Source organism: Coturnix japonica, unplaced genomic scaffold (assembly GCF_054131305.1).
Source record: "Coturnix japonica strain WE unplaced genomic scaffold, WE-NBRP24 Scf040, whole genome shotgun sequence".
Lineage (NCBI taxonomy): Eukaryota > Metazoa > Chordata > Aves > Galliformes > Phasianidae > Coturnix > Coturnix japonica.
This window is the reverse complement of record NW_028188943.1, coordinates 3,678,534-3,696,575: the sequence shown is the minus strand read 5'-3', so window position 1 is coordinate 3,696,575 and position 18,042 is coordinate 3,678,534.

Below are 18,042 nucleotides of genomic sequence, written 5' to 3'. Positions count from 1 at the left end.
TGCTGTTGCCTCCACTGAGGGTGGAGAGGACTTGCAGAGAGATGTGAACAAGTCAGAGAAGTGGGTACCAGTTGGTACTAAGCACCGAGTGCATTAAGTATAACAAGTGCCTGATTGTGCACCTGGGTAGGGGCAACCCTGGACATAAACACTAACTGGATATGGGACACTGGAGAGAAATCTGACTGAAAAGGACTGGGGGTCCTGGTCAGCATCAAATTGAAAGTGAGTCAGCAGTGTGCCCAGGCAGCCAGGAAGGCCAACGGTCCCCTGGAGTGCATCAAGCAATTTATTGCCAGCTGGGTGAGGGAAAGGATTGTCACTGTCTGCTCTGCATTGCTACAGCCTCACCTGGAGCACTGGGTGCACTTCTGGGAACCTAAAGTACATCAAACTATGGGAGAGTGTGCAAAGGAGGGCACTGGAACTGAGAGATCTGAAGTTCAGAGTTTCAGTGGGATTGATTGCTTGTACAGACTGGGCCTTTCTTACATCCCACATCCTGCTATGAGACACAGGGCACACATGGGACATGAACTTGACAGCATCCTTGCAGACATAGATGCTGAGCCTGGAATCCACTGTCCTCATGTCTTTCATTTAACATCATACAGATCTCCATCCCACATCCCCAGGAAGGGTCCTGAGCCAACATGAGTGACAGGATCTCCATGCCAAGGGTCTGGGAATCATGCTGGCCTGTCTGCTTCATAAGGCAAAGGAGGGGTTTCTTAGCATCAGAGCCACCATGCCAGTGCCTTTCACTGCCTGTAGCCATGGCTTCCAATTATCTGCTCTAACAAGTCACTTGGGAAGCTTGCTTGGTAATAGCCCTCAGTGGGCCCATTAATACTCCAAGAAACTTCACTGTTACTTCTGACCTTGTCTTGCTGAGCACTTTGTGCAAACTTCTCTCTGCACTGGAGATTGATGGACTCAGCATCAAATGCGCCCTGGGGCCCATTATAAACTTCAAAGCCTCTTGTGCCTTATGCCTTCCTGTGATATTCTTCAGGTTTTCAGAACTTGTTCAGCAAAATGGAGAGGTATTTGGAGAGAGCATAAGGAGGAAGAATCCAGCAGACATTTATTATCTGTTTATTTATAGTTGGGTTTAAAGAAGGTATTAAAGGATCGCTGTACAACTCCTTGTGCTCATCTGAGCTGAACCAGAGGAATCGCAGCACCTGTGGGTCTGTGGGGAGCTGAATCCCATTTCAGCTCCAGGGCTTCCATCTGGGGATGAGGCACCTGCACTGCCTCCTCTGGATCACAGCCCTGCACAGGGAAGTTGTCTCAACCCTCCTTGTCCTTGTCTGGTTGCCCTTTTTGTTTTATCAAACACTCTCAAGTAGGACTCAGCAGATGTCAGGAAATGACTGGTGGATAACTCAGCAGATTTCAAAGAACAGTTATGATACTGTTGTCTTTAAGGAGCTGATGGCCATGAGGACCCAGGGACACCACAGGGGAGATGAGTGGGAAGGATAAAACTGACATTCTCTGCTGCTGAGCTGGGCCAGGCTCCAGGGACACAGGGAGCTCATAAACGTGGGCAGAGATGTAGAGAGACAGCTGTGCCCAGGAGCAGCTCTTGTGCACAGCACAGTCTACAGGTGACAGAAAAAGAAGAGAGAAATTGGAGAGAGCTTATAGGATGTGCACTGTGTGAGCAGGCTGTGAGCTCACTGCAGGAGCATTGCTCACAGACCATGACAAGGTAAGTTTCACTGCAGACCATGCAGCTACTTTTCATACAGGGTTAACAGAATGTGGGACATCCAATAGCAGAATTGACTGCAGTCACTCCATATTCATTTACTGTGGAAAAAGCCTTCTGCTCCAGATGAGGGATTCCGTGCTGCAGTGTCAGAGCACAGCCCTGAGGGCTGCGTGTCCCAGCACGGCTGCAGGCTGTGCAGCAGGGGCTGCAGGTGGGTGCCCAGGGCTGTCCTGCAGAGCAGGGTCCCTGCTGTGCCCCAGGGGCTGTGTGCCGGGTATGGGACTCTGCCGCCTGCCAGGCTCAGCACTCAGCCTGCCCGGGGAGCTGCCCAGGGCGCTGCGGGGAGACGTGTGGGGGGAAGGAGCCCCCAGGCAGGGCTTGTGCTTCCACAGCTGCTGCCTGGGGCAGGGGATCACAGCTCCACTGCACAACAGTATGTTTGTGAAGGTCCTTTGCAAGAGGAGAGCCAAGGCAGAAGGTTTCCATTTCCTGTTCAGATGCAAATAGGATTTGAAACAGAAATATAAACGGAGCTAACAGAGATTTGAGAATTTTTCTCCAATCAATTGCTTGTTTTCTGAACAGTCACACGTGATGTGCTTTCAGTCTCCTATTTCTCAAAAGTTGGAACCGGTTGTAATTTTCATTATTTTTTGTAGACATGAATAATTCACGTATCCTGCAAACAGGCAGCGTTTTCTAACTGAAACTGAATAGCCCAGTGGCTGGGGTTGGGGGTCTTAGAGCAGCTGGGGGTAAAGATATGAGACATTAAACAGATGAAAATATCCAGGGGGGTGGGATAAGAAAAAAAGAGGAAGGTTAGAGCTCCATATGCTGCTTCTGCTTAAGGAATGCTGAAATACATGAAATTCAATGCAAGTAATGGTGCTAAATGTACACAGTTGTAGGAGAATGAAAATATTTCATATTATAGCAGTAAGATGTCTCTGAGAATGGTCTGGACTTGCCATTATCTTCTGCACTCTGAACAGGACTCCAAGCCCAACAACAGCAGATGCCCAACAGCAGCTCCATCAGCAAGTTCCTCCTGCTGCCGTTGGCAGACACGCGGCAGCTGCAGCTCCTGCACTTCTGGCTCTTCCTGGGCATCTACCTGGCTGCCCTCCTGGGCAACGGCCTCATCAGCACAGCCGTAGCCTGCGACCGCCGCCTGCACACCCCCATGTACTTCTTCCTCCTCAACCTGGCCCTCCTCGACCTGGGCTGCATCTCCACCACTCTCCCCAAAGCCATGGCCAACGCCCTCTGGGACACCAGGGCCATCTCCTATGCAGGATGTGCTGCACAGCTCTTTTTCTTTCTCTTCTTTGCCTCAGCAGAGTGTTCCCTTCTCACCATCATGTCCTATGACCGCTATGTTGCCATCTGCAAGCCCCTGCACTATGGGACCTTGATGGACAGCAGAGCTTGTGCCACCATGGCAGCAGCTGCCTGGGGCACTGGGGTTCTCTTTTCCCTGCTGCACACTGCCAGTACGTTTTCACTGCCTCTCTGCCAAGGCAATGTTGTCAACCAGTTTTTCTGTGAAATCCCCCAGATCCTCAAGCTCTCCTGCTCAGAATCAAATCTCAGGGAAGTTGTGTTTCTCATTTTTAGTGTAAGTTTAGCCTTTGGGTGCTTTGTTTTCATAGTGGTGTCCTATGTGCAGATCTTCGTGGCTGTGCTGAGGATGCCCTCTGAGCAGGGAAGGCACAAAGCCTTCTCCACGTGCCTCCCTCACCTGGCCGTAGTCTCCCTATATATCATCACTGGCTTTTATGCCTACCTGAATCCCCACTCTGTCTCCTCTCCATCCATGGTCCTGATGGTGGCAGTTCTGTACTCAGTGGTGCCTCCAGCAGCCAACCCCCTTATCTACAGCATGAGAAACCAGGAAGTCAAGGTTGCAGTGAGAAAAGCGATGACCAAATGTGTTTCAAAAACACTGAACTGCCGCTCTTTTGGAATTCATGACTTGTAGTCTCACTCCAATTTGTAGGAGGGAGGCAAGGTTCTTTTATATGTGTATACCCAGCATGAGATTAAGAAGCAATGGTTCAAATGTTGGTCCAACCCGTTTATTAAAGTCCTAGCTGTTTTTAGTGAGATGGGGAAGGGAAGGTAGGCAATAGGAAAAGTAGGAAATATAAGCAAGGAGTCTTTGTGGGAAGGAAGAGGGAGATAGTCACCACCATGGATCCAATGAGGTTTGTAGTTCATTGATCTTCATTAGTAGTGGGTTGTCAGGTGTTGTTGTTTCACTGGTGATGATAGTGATCATGATGATGAGCATGACAAGGACGAGGACGACTAATTTCCAATGGTAGCACCAACTTATTTATAAGTCCAAAGTGGTCAAGTCAGCTCTCTCTTTTGAGTGACAGCTCAAATCCAAAGTAGTGGAGCCAGCTCTGCTTGGAGTAGAAAATTCTGGCTTTGGGATCTCAGCAGAAACTTCTTTGTTCCAATCTTCCGGGCCTTGCCAGCAGATAAGAGGGAGCAGGGATGCCCATCTGCATCCTGTTTTTCACAGGACACGATGGTAGCATTCCCCAATTTTCCCATACCAAGCTGGAGCTATTTAGTCCCAGGCCAGATCTTCTGCCTGTAAACACTCCTGTGCACTCTCTTCCGGAAGCAAACAGCTATGAAGGAAGGTGCTATCAGATGCCTACAGGGTGATGCTGATTGTCACACAGTAGCACACATCACTTGCCTCCTCCATAAATCAGTGAGAGTCTTATCACTAGAAAACACCTCAGGAAGCAAGCTTTGAGCCAGAAAACAAAGAAGGGTTCTAACACTTGCAATGCAGCTTTTTTACTGAATCATACTCTCTTTTACTGTTTGTTTGTTTTGTGCTATTTTTTATGTGTAAGTTATTCTTCTTATTATTATTATTTTAAATACCATAATATTTTTCACTAAAACCTCATTATTAAAACCAGTTCTTATTCAGCTTGTACCTTTTTATTGTAGCCCAGACACACTGCAAATAATGAACCAGGCTCTCTGTGAACCGTAACAGACGTGCAGTGACTCTGTCTGTCCTCCTTCTTTTGTTGGGGTTGGATGTTCTCAGAAACCCACAATCCAGCAGGAAGCACACGGCTGTTCATCAAACTGTGTGGTGACTTCAGCCTGCAACAGTTGACGGGCCATCCCTGGGCTCCTGGCTGGGGTCTGTGTTTTCAGGCTCACATCTGTCAGTGCCTCTGAGGGGCCAGCAGCAGCAGCTGGTTTGCATGTTGGCTGTCAGGTCCCCTCTTCCTCATTTCCTGTGAGACCCTGCACAGGACAAGTTCTTTGATACGGTTTATCACGTCAGAAGTTTCCAGGCTTCATAGAATCATAGGATCATAGAACTACCCAGGTTGGAAAAGACCTTGAAGATCATCAAGTCCAACCACAGCCTAACCATAGTGCCCCAACTCTAACAACCCTCTGCTAAATCATATCTCTGTGCACCACATCCAAACGGCTCTTGAACACATCCAGAGACGATGACTCAACCACCACCCTTGGGAGCCTATTCCCGTGTTTAACTACCCTTTCTGTAAAGTGTTTTCTAATGTCCAACCTGAACTTATCCTGGCACAACTTGAGGCCATTTCCCCTCATCCTGTCACTTGTCACCAGTAAGAAGAAACTTGCCCCACTCTCACTGTAAGAATCCATCAGATACTGGAAGAGAGCGACAATATCTCCCCTCAGCCTCCTTTTCCCCAGACTAAACAGCCCCAGCTTCCTCAGCCTCTCCTCGTAGGGATGATTTTCCAATCCCTTCACAAGCCTCGTTGCCGCTCTCTGGAGCTGCTCCAGTACTTCCATGTCTTTTTTGTACTGAGGTGCCCAGAAGTGAACACAGTACTCGAGGTGTAACCTCACCAATGCCAAGTACAGGGGCAGGATGACTTTCCTAGTCCTGCTCACCACACCATTCCTGATACAAGCCAGAATGCCATTGGCCCTCTTGGCCACTTGGGCACACTGCTGGCTCATATTCAGCTGACTGTCCATCAGCACACCAAGGTCCCTTTCCATCAGGCAGCTTTCCAGCCACACCTCCCCAAGCCTGTAGAGTTGCCTGGGGTTGTTGTGACCAAAATGCAGGACCCAACTATTGGTCCCATTGAAGCTCACGCCGTTAACCTTGGCCCGTCAATCCAGTCTATCCAGGTCCCTCTGTAGTGCCCTTCTCCCCTCAGGCAGATCTACACTCCCTCCCAACTTGGTGTTGTCTACAAACTTTCTGAGGGTGCTCTCAATCCCCTCATCCAGATCTTCAATGAAGAAACACAGAAGCTATACAAAATAGCTTCCAAAACCCAAAGATGAACTCAGAGCTAAATCTGCACAAAACTTCATTTTGTCAGCTGCCAATTTTATCATGATATAAACCAAGGTCAAACAGCATAGCAAAATAAATACCCTGATCCAGACCCTACAGCTGACAAACAATGCAGCAGGGAAAGGAAGTAGCAAGCAAGGAGCTGTGCACTGAAGCTTTATGAGAAGGCTAAACAAGCTCCACAAATAAGGGAACAATCAGCATCATTGCCAGCAATTCTCCAGCTCCCACAAAACCCTGTGTTATCTCACTTTGGACAGATGTGCTGTTACCACAACCCTTGGAGCCTCACATCAGGCACCAAAATGATGGTGATTGTTGAACCCAACATGTGGCTCAGCAGCACACAGTGCTTTGTGCACTGCCCCATTCCCAGTAAGATGGGGAGGAGAATTGGGAAAAATAAGTACAACTTGTGGGTTGAAATGAAGCAATTTACAAAGAGAAATAAAAGGAGTGGTGTAATAATTATCACTATATATCCGTTTATATGGAATAATATGTAACAACTGATGCACAAGCACTTGCTCAGCACCACCAGACTGATGCCCAGCTGGGCCCTGGGTAGTGAAGAGACTGAGATGAACTCCCACCCCTTCCAATACTCCTTTTACTTGCTCTTAGTTGGTATGGAACATCACTTTGGCCACTTTAAGGCAGCTGTGCACGATCTGTTCCCTCCCACTTCCATGTGCCCTCCACTAACCATGGCCATGGCTCTGTACAGCAATGCTTAACAGCAGCTGTAAACATCAGAGTGTTATCAACATTGTTTTTCTCATAGAGCCAAAACAATGCACTGGAGCAGATAGTCTGAATAAATCAATTCCAAACCAGCTGTAACTCAGATTGTAACTCAGCCTGTCCCCCTCCTCTTGCTCTTCCTGATCAGAAAGCTGTACCTGCTTTGCTAGAGTTCAGAGGTGGGAACCATCCCACCATGTCTCTGTGAGCCAAACAAGACCCTAGGCCTGCAAAGGCACAGAGATTTGGAGTTCGCTGAGTGAATGTTTGTGGTCCTCTCATTAGTGTAAAGACTCTTCAGAAAGCATCCCATTCCAGGAGCATGATTTGATTTAGGCTGGCTGGGCCTCAGATCTACACTGTGATACTGGTGTTCAGAAAGTGGCACAGAGGAAAGAGACCCATTCTGGTGCTCACAGGTGTCCAGCAAGCACTGACACTACCAGGACATGGCTTTCTTGAAGGTCCTCAGCTGTATTTGCCAGCTGGCTGGGGCCGTGCTGGAGACCCCAGGGAACTGCCTTTGTGTTATAATTCAAGAAGGAATTTACAGAGCAGCAGCCATGGATCAAGACAGGATCTCACAGAGCAGCAGCTGCAGAGCAGGATAAACAGCATGAGAACCAAGGACACCTCTAGGAAAAGAATGAATGGCTCGCAGCTTTGAAGGGGGGTTTAGGGTTGTTATTGCAGATGCTTTCCTCCCATTAGTGTGTGTGATTTCTGAATGCCCCCATCTGTGTGCTATAAAAGTATGGCTATTCGGGCAATAGATGGACGCAGCTATATTTAACTGTATTGGTGTGTGGCTGTTTGTCCTAGAACAGGAAGCTGACCTTTTGCCTTCAAGTTCACCAGCACGTGGGGGCCCGCAATGTCATGGGATTTCACTCTTGAACACCAGTGGGATCCCCAGAAACTAAGCCAGTATTGGAGACAGGGATGGTGCAGCCTAGATAGATCTAAGGGGGTATGACTGAATTGGGGCTTGGCTTGTGTTTACTGTGCTCTTTATAACACTGTTCTGGAAAGACACAGTTTCTGAGATGATGTTCAAACCAAAAAGGGAAATCCCCAAGTCAATTCTGATCAGTAACTTGCCCCTGTGGAAGGCAAGAAATGGAAATGGGTGTCCTCATGTCTAGGACAGAAAAAAGAAGCAGAGGAGGAGGCAGCAGAAGATCCAGGTGACGGGTCTGGATCAGTACTGAGAAAGGCAAAAGGAAAAGTGGCATGAAGAAGAGAGTGATGAGGAGGAAATCTCTATTACTGTTTGTCGACCCCTGAAGATGACTGAAATCCAAGGCGTAAGACAGGAGTTCACACGGCACCAGAATGAATCTCTTGTTACCTGGTTGCTTCGCTGTTGGGACAGCTGGGACGGTAGCTTGTTGTGATGTGACAGGCCCTTCCCCATATTCTGGAAGAATCTTAGTGACGTGTAATACAGTGGGTGTAGACAAAAAGGCGTAGGTTATATAAGAATGTGTCTGTTTCAATAAATCGCCATTTTGCCACTTCATCTCCTTGGTGTCACTTGGTAATTGGCCTAGCTGCTGCTTCAGTTGAAGGCGAGAGATCGTAAAGAAATTAACGATCATAAAGCCTTCATGTGTATCATTAAAAATCTCAGCTATTAGACACAAGCGCTTTCCAGATCGAGCAAGGAACAACAGTAAATTGCACTGCGTGTTTCCTTGTGGCGTTACCTACGTGACCACAGAGAAGACATGAGGAAGTGGCATGACCAGCCTACTCCTGTACTATGAGCACGGGTGAGAGAACTACAAAACAGTCCAACCACCAGTACGGCTGCTCCAGTTATCACAGGTAACCAATAGAGGGGCCCTGCCCTCAGTCAAGGGAGTGGAAGGGATAATAGAGTTTATTGGACTGTGTGGATTTGATGGCCTGGCACATCAGAACCACAGAAATATAAGGCACTGGTGGATACCGGTGCACAGTGCACCCTAATGCCCTCCAGTCATGAAGGGACAGAATCAATCCATATTTCTGGATATCTCTCAAGAATTGACTGTGTTGGAGGCTGAAATAAGCCTCACTGGTAAAGACTGGAAAAAACATCCTATGTGAGTGGCCCAGGGTTTCCGTTCATACTTGGTATTGATTACCTCAGAAGAGGGCATTTCAAGGATACTAAGGGGTATCACTGGGCCTTTGGAATCACTGCTGTAGATATGGACAACATTAAGCAGCTGTCAGTTTTACCTGGCCTGTCAGAGGACCCGTCTGTTGTGAGGCTGCTACGAGTAAAAATAAAAGAGCAGCAGGTACCGATTGCTACAAAGACAGTGCACAGACGGCAGTATCGCACCAACAGGGATTCCTTGCTCCCCATTCATGATTTGATTCGCCAGTTGGAGAATCAGGGAGTGATCAGTAAAACTCACTCACTTTTTAACAGTCCCATATGGCCAGTGCGTAAAGCCAGTGGAGAATGGAGGGTGACAGTAGACTACCGTGGCCTGAATGAGGTCACACCCCCACTGAGTGCTGCTGTGCTGGAGAGCAAATAATTCAAATTCTTCTATGAGCCAGTTTTGCTATTAAGTGAAGCAAAGTAAAAGGGCCTGCCCAGGAAATTCAGTTCTTAGGTATAAAGTGGCAGGATGGATGTCATCACATCCCAACAGTGATTGACAAAATCACTGCCATGTCTCCACCAACTAGCAAGAAAGAGACACAATCTTTCCTGGGTGTAGTGGGCTTTTGGAGGATGCACATTCCAAACTACAGCCTCATTGTAAGCCCCCTTTATCAGGTGATGCAGAAGAAGAATGATTTTGCATAGGGCCCAGAGCAGCAGCAGGCTTTTGAACAGATTAAACAGGAGATAGCCTGTGCTGTGGACCTGGGACCAGTACGGACTGGACAGGATGTAAAGAACATCCTCTATACTGCTGCTGGAGAGAAAGGTCCCACTTGGAGTTTGTGGCAAAGAGCCTCAGGAGGGACCCAAGGCTGACCCCTGGGATTTTGGAGCTGAGCGTACAAGGGGTCTGAAGAGTGCTACACTCCAACTGAGAAGGAGATCTTAGCCACGTATAAGGGGGCTCGGGCTGCTTCCGAAGTAGCTGGTACTGAAATGCAGCTCTTTCTGGCACCTCGACTGTCAATGATGAACCAGATGTTGAAAGGGGAGGTTCCCTCCACCCATCATGCTACCGATGCCACCTGGAGCAAGTGGATTGCACTGATTAGACAACAAGCGCGGATGGGGAACCTCAATCGTCCAGGAATTTTAGAAGTGATCATGAACTGGCCTGAAGATAAAAAGTTTGGAACATCACCAGGAGAAGAAGTGTCATGTGCTAAAGCGGCCCCACCATACATCGAACTACCAGAAAATGAAAAGAAATATGCTCTTTTCACTGATGGATTATTTCATATTGTAGGGAAGCATCGGAGATGGAAAGCTGCTGTTTGGAGCCCCACACGACAGATCGCAGAGGCCACTGAAGGTAAAGGAGAATCAAGTCAGTTTGCAGAGGTAAAAGCTGTCCAGCTGACCTTAGATGTGGCTGAACGGGAGAGGTGGCCAATGCTTTATCTTTATACTGACTCATGGATGGTGGCAAATGCCTTATGGGGGTTGTTACAGCAGTGGGAACAAAATAACTGGCAACAGAGGTGTAAACCTATTTGGGCTGCTGAACTGTAGAAAAACATAACTGCTCAAAAAAAAGATATGATTGTAAATGTGTGTCACGTGGATGCACACTTGCCCAAGAGTCGGGCTATTGCAGAACAACAAAACAACCATCAGGTAGATCGAGCTGCCAGAATTGAGGTGGCTCAAATAGACTTGGACTGGCAGAACAAGAGTGAATTATTTCAAGCTTGATGGTTCCATGAGACCTCAGGCCATCAAGGAATGGACATAACATATAATTGGGCTAGAGACTGAGGGGTGGACTTAACTATGGATGCTATTGCACTGGTTATTCATGACTGTGAATCATGTGCCATAATTAAACAAGCCAAGAATATGAAGCCTCTCTGGGGGGAAGGCCAAGGCAAAAGTATAAATATGGGGAGGAGTGACAGGTGAATGATGTCACCTTGCCAGGATCTCATAATGATAAGCGTTTTGTGCTTACCATGGTGGAAGCAACCACTGGGTGGCTTGAAACATACGCAGTACCCCATGCTACTGCCAGAAACACAATATTGGGTTGTTAGAAACAAGTCCTATAGAGACATGACACCTCAGAAAGAACTGAGTCTCATAATGGGACACATTTCAAAAATTCCCTTAATAAATAATTGGGCCAAAGTTCATGGCATTGAGTGGATTTATCATATCCCCTACCATGCACAAGCTTCTGGTAAAATTAAAAGATACAATGGGGTGTTTGGGGTGTTGAAAACTATGTTGAAAGCAATGGGTGGTGGAACACTGAAGCACTGGGAAAAGCATTTGCATGTGGTGCAAGGATGCTGTTAAAGTTCATATCCCACATGTGCTCTGTGTCTCATCACAGGATGTGGGGTGTGAGAAGGGCCCAGTCTGAACAAGCAGTCAATCCCAGTGAAACTCTGAACTTCAGATCTCTCAGTTCCAGTGCCCTCCTGTGCACACTCTCCCATAGTTTGATGTTCTTTATGTTCTGCATTGCCCAGAAGTGCACCCAGTGCTCCAGGTGAGGCTGTAGCAATGCAGAGCAAAGAGGGACAAACCTTTCTCCCACCCAGCTGGCAATAAGTTGCTTGATGCACTTTAGGGGACTGTTGGCCTTCTTGGCTGGCTGGGCACACTGCTGACTCACTTAAAATTTTATGTTGAGCAGGACCCCCAATCCTTTTCAGTCAGACGTCTCTCATGTGTCCAATATACAGACAGTGTTTATGTCCAGGGTTGCCCATACCCAGGTGCACAATCAGGCACTTGTTCTTGTTATGCGTTATGCACTTGGTGCTTAGTACCAACTGGTAAGCAGTTCTCTGACCTGTCCACATCTCTCTGCAAGTCCTCTCCACTCTCAGTGGAGGCAACAGCACCTCCTCATCTGGTCTCATCAGCAAACTTGCTCAGAACATCTTCTAGTCCTGCATTGAAGTCATCTGCATAAACATGAAAGGAAAGTGGCCCTAAAATGGAACCCTGGGGAACTCTGGAAGTGACCATCTACCAGCCCGATGGAACCCACTGATTATAATCCTTTGGGACAGAACTACTGGCCAACTGCTCACCCACCACTGCTGGTGAACCTGAAAGGCAAAATGTCAGCGTGCTGGGACAAACAGACAAACACCAATATAGTTACATATAGCTGCGTTAATTTATTGCCCGAAAAGCCATGATTTTAAAGGAGACAGACAAGGGTGTCCAAAAATCACAGACGCTAATTGGAGGAAAGCTACTGCAATAACAACCCTATAACCCCCCTTCAAAGCCACGAGCCATTCATTCTTTTCCTAGAGATGTCCTTTGTTCTCATGCTGTTTATCCTGCTCCGTAGCTGCTGCTCTGTGAACTCCTTATCTCAATCCATGGCTGCTGCTCTGTAAAATTCTTCTTGTATTACAACACACCACGTTCTGTTTCTGTCTAGCTGTATGCAGGAATTTCTGTCCAGAAGGGTGCTGGAGAAATAGTATCAAAAGCTCTACTGAAATCCTCAAGGATTGCATCAACTGCCTTCCCTTGTTCAGCTCAATGGATAAAGGTATCATAAAAAGACCTGAAATTAAATAGGACCTTCCTCTCAGGATCTTGTGTTGTCTGTGACCAATGACAGAATTGTACTTCAGCTGTTTTTCCATAACTCCCACCATCACATTCTCCATAATTTTACCAGGTGCTGGAGTGAGACTGACAGGTCCATAATTGCCCCTGTCATCTTTCTTGCTCTTCCTTACAATGAGACAACATTTGCCAGCTTCCTGTCAACAGGTATGACCCTAGATTTATTAGATGCCATTGAAATGCGAGCCCAGAGCATGCTAAAGTGTCATCAGTGCAAGAACGTAGATGTGCCATAGCTTTGCAATGCCTTGAAATCCAGACTATGCCACAGATGGAGCAGAGAGGAAAATCTGCCTCTTCTGTTCTGAGCTCATCCTTTTGATAAGCTGAATATCACTACGTACTCCATGGAGTCAGGTGCAAAAGACACAATGGGTGCCCTAAGCACGGGGCTGCAGTGGTATTTAGGATGGCCAAGAATACCTCCCTTCTGGCCCTCAGCTAATCCTCCAGAAGGAGGTGTCTATCTCATAGATTTTCCGTCACAGTTTACAAGCACTAGCACAAAACTAGGATCACCCAAGGCACCTTGGGCATCACTGAGAGACTGTGTACGAGCAGTGCAGTCCCTGTGGAATAAAAACCAAGGATTCAGATGAGGGACTCACACACAGACACCTCACTGTGCACATCTGAACTCAGCTAGGTGAACTTGCAGCCCCCGTGGTTCTTTGAAAAACTGATCCCAATTCAGCCCCAGGGTTTCCATCTGAGGATGAGATGCCTAACACTAGAATAAGGATGGGATGGTCTGTTGATAACAGGACAAAAGGAAATGGATTTAAATTAAAAAGGGGAGACATAGGTTAGATGTGAGGAACCTATTTTTTTACACAGCAACACTGGAAATAGTTGCCCTTAGAGGCTGTGCATGCCTGATGGATGGGATCCTGGGTTTACTCTGGGTTTACCCTCACGTCAATCCAGGTTTCTACTCATACTTTTCTCTAGGTGAACTCTCACTTTACTCAAGGTTTTACTCACAATTCACCATCAGGGAGTGTGATCGGGAGATGGGCTGGTGGAGTGACTTGCTGGCATCACCGAGGGAAGGCTGCCAGGCAGATACCCCCAGAAAAGTGGTTGACTCCGTGCCCTGTCACAGTCAGACAGACCTGACTGATGAGGAGGGTTGGAAGAGAGTCCCAACTCAACATCACAGGAGCCCCCCCATGCCTGCCTAGCCCTCGACCCCTGATCCATCTAAGCAACAGGTTTGACACTGAAATCTGAAGGAGATAAGAATAGGGAGGCAATGGAGGATCTGCCTAGGAGGGAACCTAATGCAAGGCAGTCACTACCAAGCCTTGTGACTTCCTCTGCCATGAAAGAAAGAAGGGTGGCCGTGGTGGGTGACTCCCTTCTCAGAGGAATAGAGGGCCCCATTTGCAGACTGGACCCGAGTTGTCAGGAAGTCTGCTGCCTTCTTGGCTTCAGGTCAGGGACATAATGAGGAAACTCCCCATGCTGGTTAGGTCCACTGATTATTTTCCACTACTCGTAGTTTAGGTGGGCAGTAATGAAATTTCTTAGATAAGACTGCAAACTATAAAAAGAGATTTCAGGAATTTAGGCCATTTAGTTCACAAAGTGGGAGATCAAGTGATTTTTAGTTCTATACCTTCAGGGGCAGTGAGGGACACGGAGCAGGCTTGGAAAGCAAAGCAATGAACAATTGTCTCAGAGGTTGGTACTGAGCCAGAAACTTTGAGTTCTTTGATCACAGGACAGTTTACTTGGCCCATGGTCTGTTATCCATGAATGGAACCCAACTGTCTCAAAGGGGGAAGTGAATCCTAGCACAGACGGTAGCGGGGCTTATCGAAAGAGAATTTTTTTTCTTCAGACTGCCTGCTATGGTGCAGTGTTTTGGTTCTAGGAGAAAATCATTGATAACACTCTGATGTTTACAGCTGCTGCTAAGCAGTGTTGTACGGAGCCAAGGCCATGGTCAGTAAAGGGCACATGGAGCTGGGAGGGAACAGAGTGAGGACAGCTGACTGATAGTGGCCAAAGGGATGTTCTCTATCACCTGACAGCAAGCAGAAATTGTATTGAAAGGGGTGGGAGTGCATCTCAGTCTCTTCACTGCCCAGGGCCAAGCTGAGCATCAGTCTGGTGGTGCTGAGCAAGTGCTTGTGCATCAGTTGTTACATACGATTCCATATCAACGGATATATAGTGATAACTATTACTCCTCTCCTTTATCTCTTAGTAAACTGCTTTGTTACAACCCACAAGTTGTACTTTTTTTCCCAGTTCTCATCCCCATCCCACTGGGAATTGGGCAGTGCACCAAGCACTGTGTGCTGCTGAGCCACATGTTGGGTTCAACAACCACTGTCATTTCGGTGCCTGATGTGAGGCTCCAAGGGTTGAGATAACAGCACATCTGTCCAGAGCGAGATAACTCAGGGCTTTGTGGGAGCTGGAGAAGTGCAGGCCATGGTGCTGATATGTGTGGATGTGCTCCCTATGTGTGGAGCTTGTTGAGTCTTCTCATGAAGCTTCACTGCACAGCTCCTTACTTGATGCTTGGTTGCTGGATTAGGGTATTTATTTTGCTGTGCTGTTTGACCTCAGTTTGTACCACGATAAAATTGGCAGCTGACAAAGTGAAGTTTTGTGCACATTCAGCTCTGCGGTCATCTTTGTGTTTTGGAAGTAACATTGTCCATATGATTAGGAATTACACAATTTACATTGTCGCCTCTGTGAGTCCGGGGGTGTACTGGATATTGTGTTGAGGGACATGGTTTAGTGGGAGCTATAGGTAATAGGTGAACGGTTGGACTGGATGATCTTTTAGGCCTTTTCCAGCCTTGGTGATTCTATGAATCTATGATTGAGGTTAAACAATTATTCAGGAATATCACTGAGAGATCTGCCCCAAGGTGAGAAGGCTCTGCATGGCAGAGGGTGTGGGACAGTCTGGGCAGCTGGCTGGAGCGGTGGGCACCCCCAGGGCTTTGGAACTTCATCTCTGAGCAACTGCAGGATCCTGAGAAACTGGTAGAATAGTGGGGGCAGGTCTGCTGTGGCACTGGTATGACTGCAGTGTGCCAGATCCAGAGAGCTGGATCTGCTGACAGTGCTGCAACCTCTGCAACTCCTGGCACAGACCCTGCAGCAGCTCCAAGGTTTTGCTACACGTCCTGCAGTTGCTCCAAGCTATGGGACAGATCCCGCTGTCACTCCATCCCTCATAATGAGCTCTGCAGTCACTCCTGCTACGGGTCCTGTAGCTGTTCCAAGTATGGTAATAAGAAAATGGTACAAATTCCTCCCAAGGGAGGAAGTACAGCCCTGCGGTGGCTCCAACCCCTCCAATGAGCCCAGTGGCTGCTCCAACATAGTCACAGGTCCTGTGGTGGTTCCAGCTCTGGCAATGAACTCTGAGGTCACTTCAACTCCTGCAACAGCCCAACAGCCACTTCAGCTCCTACAGTGAACCCTATGGCTGTTAAAACCCCTGCAACTAGTCCTGGCCTTGCAAACAGATATGCATATGTATTAGTATCTGTGCATATATGATTGCAACTGCATATGTTGTATATGTGTGAAAATATACTAAATATATTATATATGTATAAATACATTTGTCATAATTATTATCCTTTTCTTTTTCTCTTTGTCTCAACCCATAAACTTTAAACCACAGCACTGCCCCAAGACGCTTAAGGATTTCCTTGGGACTATTCATTCTGATCTGGTCACACACTGAAGAGCACCAGAAGATCTCGAGGTTTTCTCAGGGAGGAGCTCCTGAGGTATATTCCTTACACCAGCTCTGGAAGAGGCCTCCAGTTCTCTGGTCCTGCTCTAAAGGGGACCTCTTGTTATGGCAGTGCCAGCAAGGAGACCAGCTCTGACACAGCCATTCGTATTGCTGGCTACTGACTGCAGCCCTGGATTGCTGCTGAAGAGACAACGGGACTGTTGCAAGACACACAAGACCTTTAGTCCAGAACAAATGAGAGGACTTGAGGGCACTGTATCAGTGTAAAGCAAGCAGTAATGAAAAGAGCACATTGTGCTGCTGTCTGCGACTGTACCTCCACCAGACCCAGACAAAGTAGGAAGAGAGAAGAGATAAACAAAAGTCTATTTTGAAAGCCTTTTAGGAATCTTTTAAACTATTCAGGGAATCTGGTTCCATGTTTACACAATCTCTTGGAGTGAGAAAACAGAAAGTAGGTGGGAAAGAAGTGAAATAAATTTTTATTTATATGTTCAATAACATTTTTTTTGCGGGTTACTATATCACACACAATCAAACAATCAAAGATGCATAAAACATAAAGAACCATCACTGGGAATCCTGTGAGGAAGATGTGCACTTTATGGAAGCTGGAATAGTGCTTATTGCAGCAACTTCCTGAGAGCGTGCTTGATCTCCCTGTTCCTCATGCTGTAGATAATAGGGTTCATTGTTGGAGGAACCACTGAGTACAGAAGTGCCACTGTCAGATCCAGAAGTGGGGAAGAAATGGACGGGGGCTTCAGGTAGGCAAAAAAGGCAGTGCTGAGAAACAGGGAGACCACGGCCAGGTGAGGGAGACATGTGGAGAAGGCTTTGTGCCGTCCCTGCTCAGAGGGCATCCTCAGCACAGCAAGGAAGATCTGCACATAGGACACAACAATGAAAACAAAGCAGCCAAAGAATAAATTGGCACTAAAAATGAGAAACACAAATTCCATGAGGTAGGAGCCAGAGCAGGAGAGCTTGAGGATCTGGGGGATTTCACAGAAAAACTGGTTGACAACATTGCCTTGGCAGAGAGGCAGTGAAAACGTGCTGGCAGTGTGCAGCAGGGAATTGAGAACCCCAGTGCCCCAGGCAGCTGCTGCCATGGTGGCACAAGCTCTGCTGTCCATCAAGGTCCCGTAGTGCAGGGGCTTGCAGATGGCAACGTAGCGGTCATAGGACATGATGGTGAGAAGGGAATACTCTGCTGAGATGAAGAAGACATAGAAAAAGAGCTGTGCAGCACATCCTGTGTAGGAGATGGCCCTGGTGTCCCAGAGGGCGTTGGCCATGGCTTTGGGGAGAGTGGTGGAGATGCTGCCCAGGTCAAGGAGGGCCAGGTTGAGGAGGAAGAAGTACATGGGGGTGTGCAGGCGGCGGTCGCAGGCTACGGCTGTGCTGATGAGGCCGTTGCCCAGGAGGGCAGCCAGGTAGATGCCCAGGAAGAGCCAGAAGTGCAGGAGCTGCAGCTGCTGCGTGTCTGCCAACGGCAGCAGGAGGAACTCACTGATGGAGCTGCTGTTGGGCATCTGCTGCTGTTGGGCTTGGAGTCCTGTTCAGAGTGCAGAAGATAATGACAAGTCCAGACCATTCTCAGAGACAGTTCTTCTGCTGTACTGTGAAATGTATTCATTTACCTTTGGATAATTTTCATTTAACTCCATAACTTCAATTTATTTTCGTGAGCTTCACCGTCACTACAG